Source organism: Anolis carolinensis, chromosome 4 (assembly GCF_035594765.1).
Source record: "Anolis carolinensis isolate JA03-04 chromosome 4, rAnoCar3.1.pri, whole genome shotgun sequence".
Lineage (NCBI taxonomy): Eukaryota > Metazoa > Chordata > Lepidosauria > Squamata > Dactyloidae > Anolis > Anolis carolinensis.
In genome coordinates this window covers 81,670,737-81,676,478 of record NC_085844.1, presented here as the reverse complement: position 1 = coordinate 81,676,478, position 5,742 = coordinate 81,670,737, and the positions used below count along the sequence as shown (strand labels likewise).

At 41.8% G+C, this 5,742-nt stretch overlaps 1 long non-coding RNA gene across 1 annotated transcript; it reads left to right on the top strand.

The window, feature by feature from the left end:
- The first annotated feature begins 2,621 nt into the window (after positions 1-2,621).
- LOC134298982 (uncharacterized) lies at positions 2,622-3,746 on the top strand. The gene is made up of 2 exons (XR_010006131.1): positions 2,622-3,156; positions 3,240-3,746. It is a non-coding gene; the product is annotated as an uncharacterized LOC134298982 (long non-coding RNA).
- The last annotated feature ends 1,996 nt before the right edge of the window (positions 3,747-5,742 follow it).

The following is a 5,742-nucleotide window of genomic DNA, read 5'->3' as shown; positions in this document are numbered from 1 at the left end:
GGGCCACAGAGACACTAATAAATATCTCTGGCTCTTTTCATGTGATGAGATATTAAAATGCTTGCTGTAATACTGAGGAAAATCTAGCATTGTAAGAAATCACAATAATGCTTTAGAATCATAGAATCCTAGAGTTGGAAGATACCTTGTGGGCCATCCAGTCCAACACCCTCCCAAGAAGCAGGAAAATTGTATTCAAAGCACCCCCGACAGATGGTTTTATTTTGCAAGGTTTTAAAAATAAATATGTTAATTATCGACATCTATTTATCAAAATATTATGAGGATGGGACACTTGTGGCCCTCAAGACATTGTTGGACTGTTAGTGTGTGTGGTACTAGGAAGGATGTTGAATACGAGCTAAACTCCTTTTCAAAAAATAAATCCAGCACATCTGGCCATCTGATGCACTAAATGACTAAGGAGCTGGAAACAGCTATTAATTAAATACGCATCCATGGTTTTCTGGTTGTAGCCCTGCAGGTGGCTCCAGCACCCAAGGCCAGCTCTGATTACCCGCCCTCTCGTTTACAAACAGCAGCAGTCCCAAATTATTATTATGGATCTGGTGGCTTTCTATTTCCTGGCTTGGATGAAACAATCAGAAGGAAGTTGTCTGGAAAAATTTGTAGTGACGTGGATCTACGGCGTTTGCACTCTGACTGTGCATTTCATGCACATATCCATTGGATGCACAGGAAACTCCAGCTGACAATAAATGCAAATGGATTACTGGGCAAGCATTCATTCTTTCAACTAGCTACTAAAAATGACGCATGCATGTGAACAACACAATACTTGGATTTTATTAAAGATACAGTCTATATACAGTAGAGTCTCACTAATCCAAGCCTCGCTTATCCAAGCCTCTGGATAATCCAAGCCATTTTTGTAGTCAATGTTTCCAATATATCGTGATATTTTGGTGCTAAATTCGTAAATGCAGTAATTACAACATAGCATTACTGCATATTGAACTACTTTTTCTGTCAAATTTGTTGTATAACATGAAGTTTTGGTGCTTAATTTGTAAAATCATAACCTAATTTGATGTTTAATAGGCTTTTCCTTGATCAGTCCTTATAATCCAAGATATTCGCTTATCCAAGCTTCTGCCGGCCCGTTTAGCTTGGATTAGTGAGACTCTACTGTAGTTACAACAAGCTGCAGTCCCAGCCTCGCAATGGCAAGGAGCACATAAGCCTAACCTCAGCTATGATCCAGAGAAATAATAATAATAGTAATAATAATAATAATAATAATAATAATAATAATAATAATAATAATAAGTGGTCCCGGTGGTGATGGGCACACTGGGTGCCGTGCCAAAAGATCTCAGCCGGCATTTGGAAACAATAGACATTGACAAAATGACGATCTGCCAACTGCAAAAGGCCACCCTACTGGGATCTGCACGCATCATCCGAAAATACATCACACAGTCCTAGACACTTGGGAAGTGTTCGACTTGTGATTTTGTGAAACGAAATCCAGCATATCTATCTTGTTTGCTGTGTCATACAATAAAATAATAATAAGTTGTTCAAATGATTCATTGGAACTTGTGCCACAAATACCATCTGCCTGCGACAAAGAACTGGTGGGATCACAAGCCGGAAAAAGTTACAGAGAATGAACATGTCAAGCTACTCTGGGACTTCCGAATTCAGACAGACAGAATTTTGGAGCACAATACTCCTGACCTCAGGATCGTGTTAAAAAAAAAGTATGGATTGTTGATGTTGCAATCCCAGGTGAAGAGGATTGAAGAGAAACAACTGGAAAAGCTGACACGATATGAGGATTTGAAGATCGAATTGCAAAGACTCTGACACAAGGCAGTCAAGGTGGTCCCAGTGGTGATTGGCACACTGGGTGCAGTGTCTAAAGACCTTGGCCTGCCCTTAAACACAATCGGCGCTGAGAAAATTACCACCTGCCAGCTGCAGAAGGCCACCTTACTGGGAACTGCACACATTATTTGCCGATACCTCACACAGTCCTAGACACTTGGGAAGTGTCTGACGTGTGATCCAATACAGCAGGCAGCAGAGTGACTGCTGTGGACTCATCTTGTTGTGTTTCAAATAATAATAATAATAATAATAATAATAATAATAATAATAATAATAATAATAATAATAAAGGCCACCCTGCTGGGATCTGCACGCATCATCCGAAAATACATCACACAGTCCTAGACACTTGGGAAGTGTTCGACTTGTGATTTTGTGAAACGAAACCCAGCATATCTATCTTGTTTGCTGTGTCATACAACGTCGTTGTGTCAATAATAATAATAATAATAATAATAATAATAATAATAATAATTTATTTTTTATAAACCGCCTCCATCTCCCCGAAGGGACTCAAGGCAACTTACATCGGGACAAAGCCCCAAGAACCACAGTTTGACATACAATTAAAACACAATACACATTACAAGATTAAAATGCATAACAAAATAATTATTTAAAACATATTAAAATGAACACATAACATATCAATTACATAACAAGAATGGGACTATTCAGGTTGCCTGGGAGGGGCAGGCTTGGGTAATAGAACCAGAGTGGAATAAAGTGCTAGGAACTGGGCAGGAGCAATTTAGGACTGTGTTATGGTTGAGCCTCATGGCTCTACTACTGGGAGACGTGGGCGTAAGACTCCTCGAGAGTCAGATACTCTCGAGGAGCGAGAAAGGAAGCGGCTGCGAGATATCTTTGCAGAACCATCTGACGAAGATTCTTTTGAGGGGTTTACTGAGAGAATGGGGGAAGAGGTGGTTAGCTCGGAAGAAGATGATATGGAATGGACTCGGGTAAGGGAGGATTTGGGTGCCACTGGCAATGATACTATGGAAGACGATTGGGGACCTTCAGGATTAGACCCGTGGACAAGCTGGAGGGATGGGACGGGATCCACAGCTGGGGATGCTGTGGGGCGTAGTCAGAGGTGTTCCAGTTCTGATGAGGAAAGTGATGAGGAAATGCCCGGGCTAAGGAGAACAGCTGATAGCGATGAGGACTTGTAACTGGCATAAAATGGGGTTTGGGAGCGATAGCAAATTGCGTTGGGCAAGGTAATCTGGACGAACGCTTGGGATCTGTGTGGGAAGTTTTCCTGAAGACGGGTGTGATTCGTTTGCTGACTACGTAAGTTATCCTGGACATTGGGCTCAGACGGCGGGAGGAATTGTGTGGGGTTTTGTTGTGCAACCTCTGCTTAATCTTAATAGCTTTGACCTTCCGTCGTCTTCTTGACGGACGCCATCTGCTACTCTGGATTTACGGACTGAACTGACTACGGCCTCGGATTCTCCTACCTGTGTCTGTCGTTGGAACTGGTGAACTACAAACGTCTGCATCTGCCTTACGACCTTCGGAACGGACTGGGACTACGCTGACTGCTTCAACCCTCGTCTGCTGTGTTTGTATTGGGAATTTGCCTGCTGTGTGGAGGAGTAACTTCTAAAGTTACTCAAACATAGTTTTTGGCAGCAGAGAAGCATCTGCTGCCAATTAGTTGCATTCTTTTGAACCTTTTGTTCGCCGGCTTCTGTTTGTTTAATCCCAGGCTGAAGCAAGCTGTTTTGATTTAGTCCGAATTAAACTCCGGTTTAATTCGGTTTATCTTTTGAACGTTTTTCTTGTCTCTTTTTACTTTTAAGGCCAGTGTTTGCCTAGCCCTTGTCTTTTACGGGCATTTTTGGTTCTGTAACTCCAATAAACTCTGTTATCTTTTATCTTGTGGCGTTCTGTCTTTGACAGACTGTGTGGTAAAGGTGCAAGCTGGTTTATTCAAAAGCACATTGAAACAACCATGTTTTCAAGTCTTTCCGGAATATGGCCAGGGTGGGCACTAATCTGAGCTCCCTGGGGAGAGAGTTCAAGAGCCGGGGGGTCACCACCAAGAAGGCCCTCTCCCTCATCCCCACCAGCCGTGGCGGAAGTGAGAGGAGAACCTCCCTGGATGATCTTAGATCCCACGTTGGTTTGTAGGGAGAGATGCGATCATGAAGATAGACAGGACCTGAACCGTTTAGGGCTTTCTACGTCATGATCCGCACTTTGAATTGGGACCAGAAACGTATCGGCAGCCAGTGGAGCTTCTTCCGGAGCAGTGTAGTCAACTCCTTGTAACTAGCTCCTGTTAACAATCTAGCTGATGAATTTTGCACCAGTTGCATTTTCCGGGCAGTCTTCAAAGACAGCCCCACGTAGAGTGCATTGCAGTAGTCCAATCTTTATGTAACCAATGCGTGGACCACCATGGCCAAGTCAGATTTCTCGAGGTACGATTGAGAAGCTACAGCTACAGGGAGCTTGTTTGTTCCCTACCAAAAAAAGGTCAAATTTTTGCTTTTCTCCTTTCTTCCTTCCACCCCCTTTACCTTTTGTGTTAAATATATTAGATTGTGACTCTTTGTAAGTATTGTTTTATCTTTAGAACTCTGCATAGCTCTTAGAAATTTCAGGCATCTTCTGATTATTATTGAGAGTATTTATACTCCGCTCTTCAGCCACAAAGACTCTCTAAGTGGCTTACAAAGTGTTAATTTGCCGTCATGCTGACAATCTAAATAAGATGTAATAATAAATTAGACATGATGGAACTATATTTGGTTAGCTGTCCCTTACTCAGTGGCCAGAGAGTAACAGAGAAATAAGAACAAGAGTAACGGCACATCTATATATATAAAAGGGTAATGAAATTTCGGCCTAGGACAAAACAACAAAACTACACGTCCCAGAAACACTAAACTTGGCAGCACAACCCCTCATCCATGCCTCTACGTTCATACAACAAAAAGAAAAGAAAAATAAAGTCCTAATTAGAAGGAGAGGAATAATTGTTTTTAGCCAATTGCTGCCAGTTAGAAGGCTAAGCTCTGCCCACTTGGTCTCCTAGCAACCCACTCAGCCCAGGGGACAGGCAGAGTTAGGCCTCACTTAGGCCTCTTCCACACTGCCTATAAAATACAGATTATCAGATTTGAACTGGATTATATGGCAGTGCAGACTCAAGGCCCTTCCACGCAGCTATATAACCCATTTATAATCTTATATTATCTGCTTTGAACTGGATTATCTTGACTCAACACTGCCATATAATCCACTTCAGTGTGCATTTTATACAGCTGTGTAGAAGGGGCCTCATATAATCCAGTTCTAAGCAGATAATATAAGATACCTTTTTCCCATACCACCATACTTCCTCACAGCAACGCGTGGCCGGGCACAGCTAGTTGTTATTTAAAATTACTGTATAGGCTAGACATTTCTCTAGTCCTGACCACTTGATGAGATGTGATTGGCTAATTGGTCAGTTGATTATCCTTAAATTTGTTCTTGGGTGGAAGTACTGTTTATATTTTCTGTTAGAGAAGTCTAGTATTATGAGGGTAGACTGGAAGTCCCCAGTAAAGAATTCTAAGTACCTTTCTCACTAAACTACAAAACCTAGGATGCAATAGGGTGGAGTCGTATCAAAGTGCTATAGCTATGTAGGGCACATGTGCCACTAGAATCCTTTTTAGAAAAAGCATAAAAGAAATGGTCATGACTACTTCCCTCCTCCTCTCCATTTAATCACAGGCAAACTATATCCTCTTAGTCTGTGAATCATACAGGAAACATTTTGCTCAAAGACCTTTCAAGTCACCTCTTGACTTATGGTGAACCCATGAATGCAATAGGGCTTTAAAGGCAAGAAATATTCAATGGTGGTTAGCCAGTTTC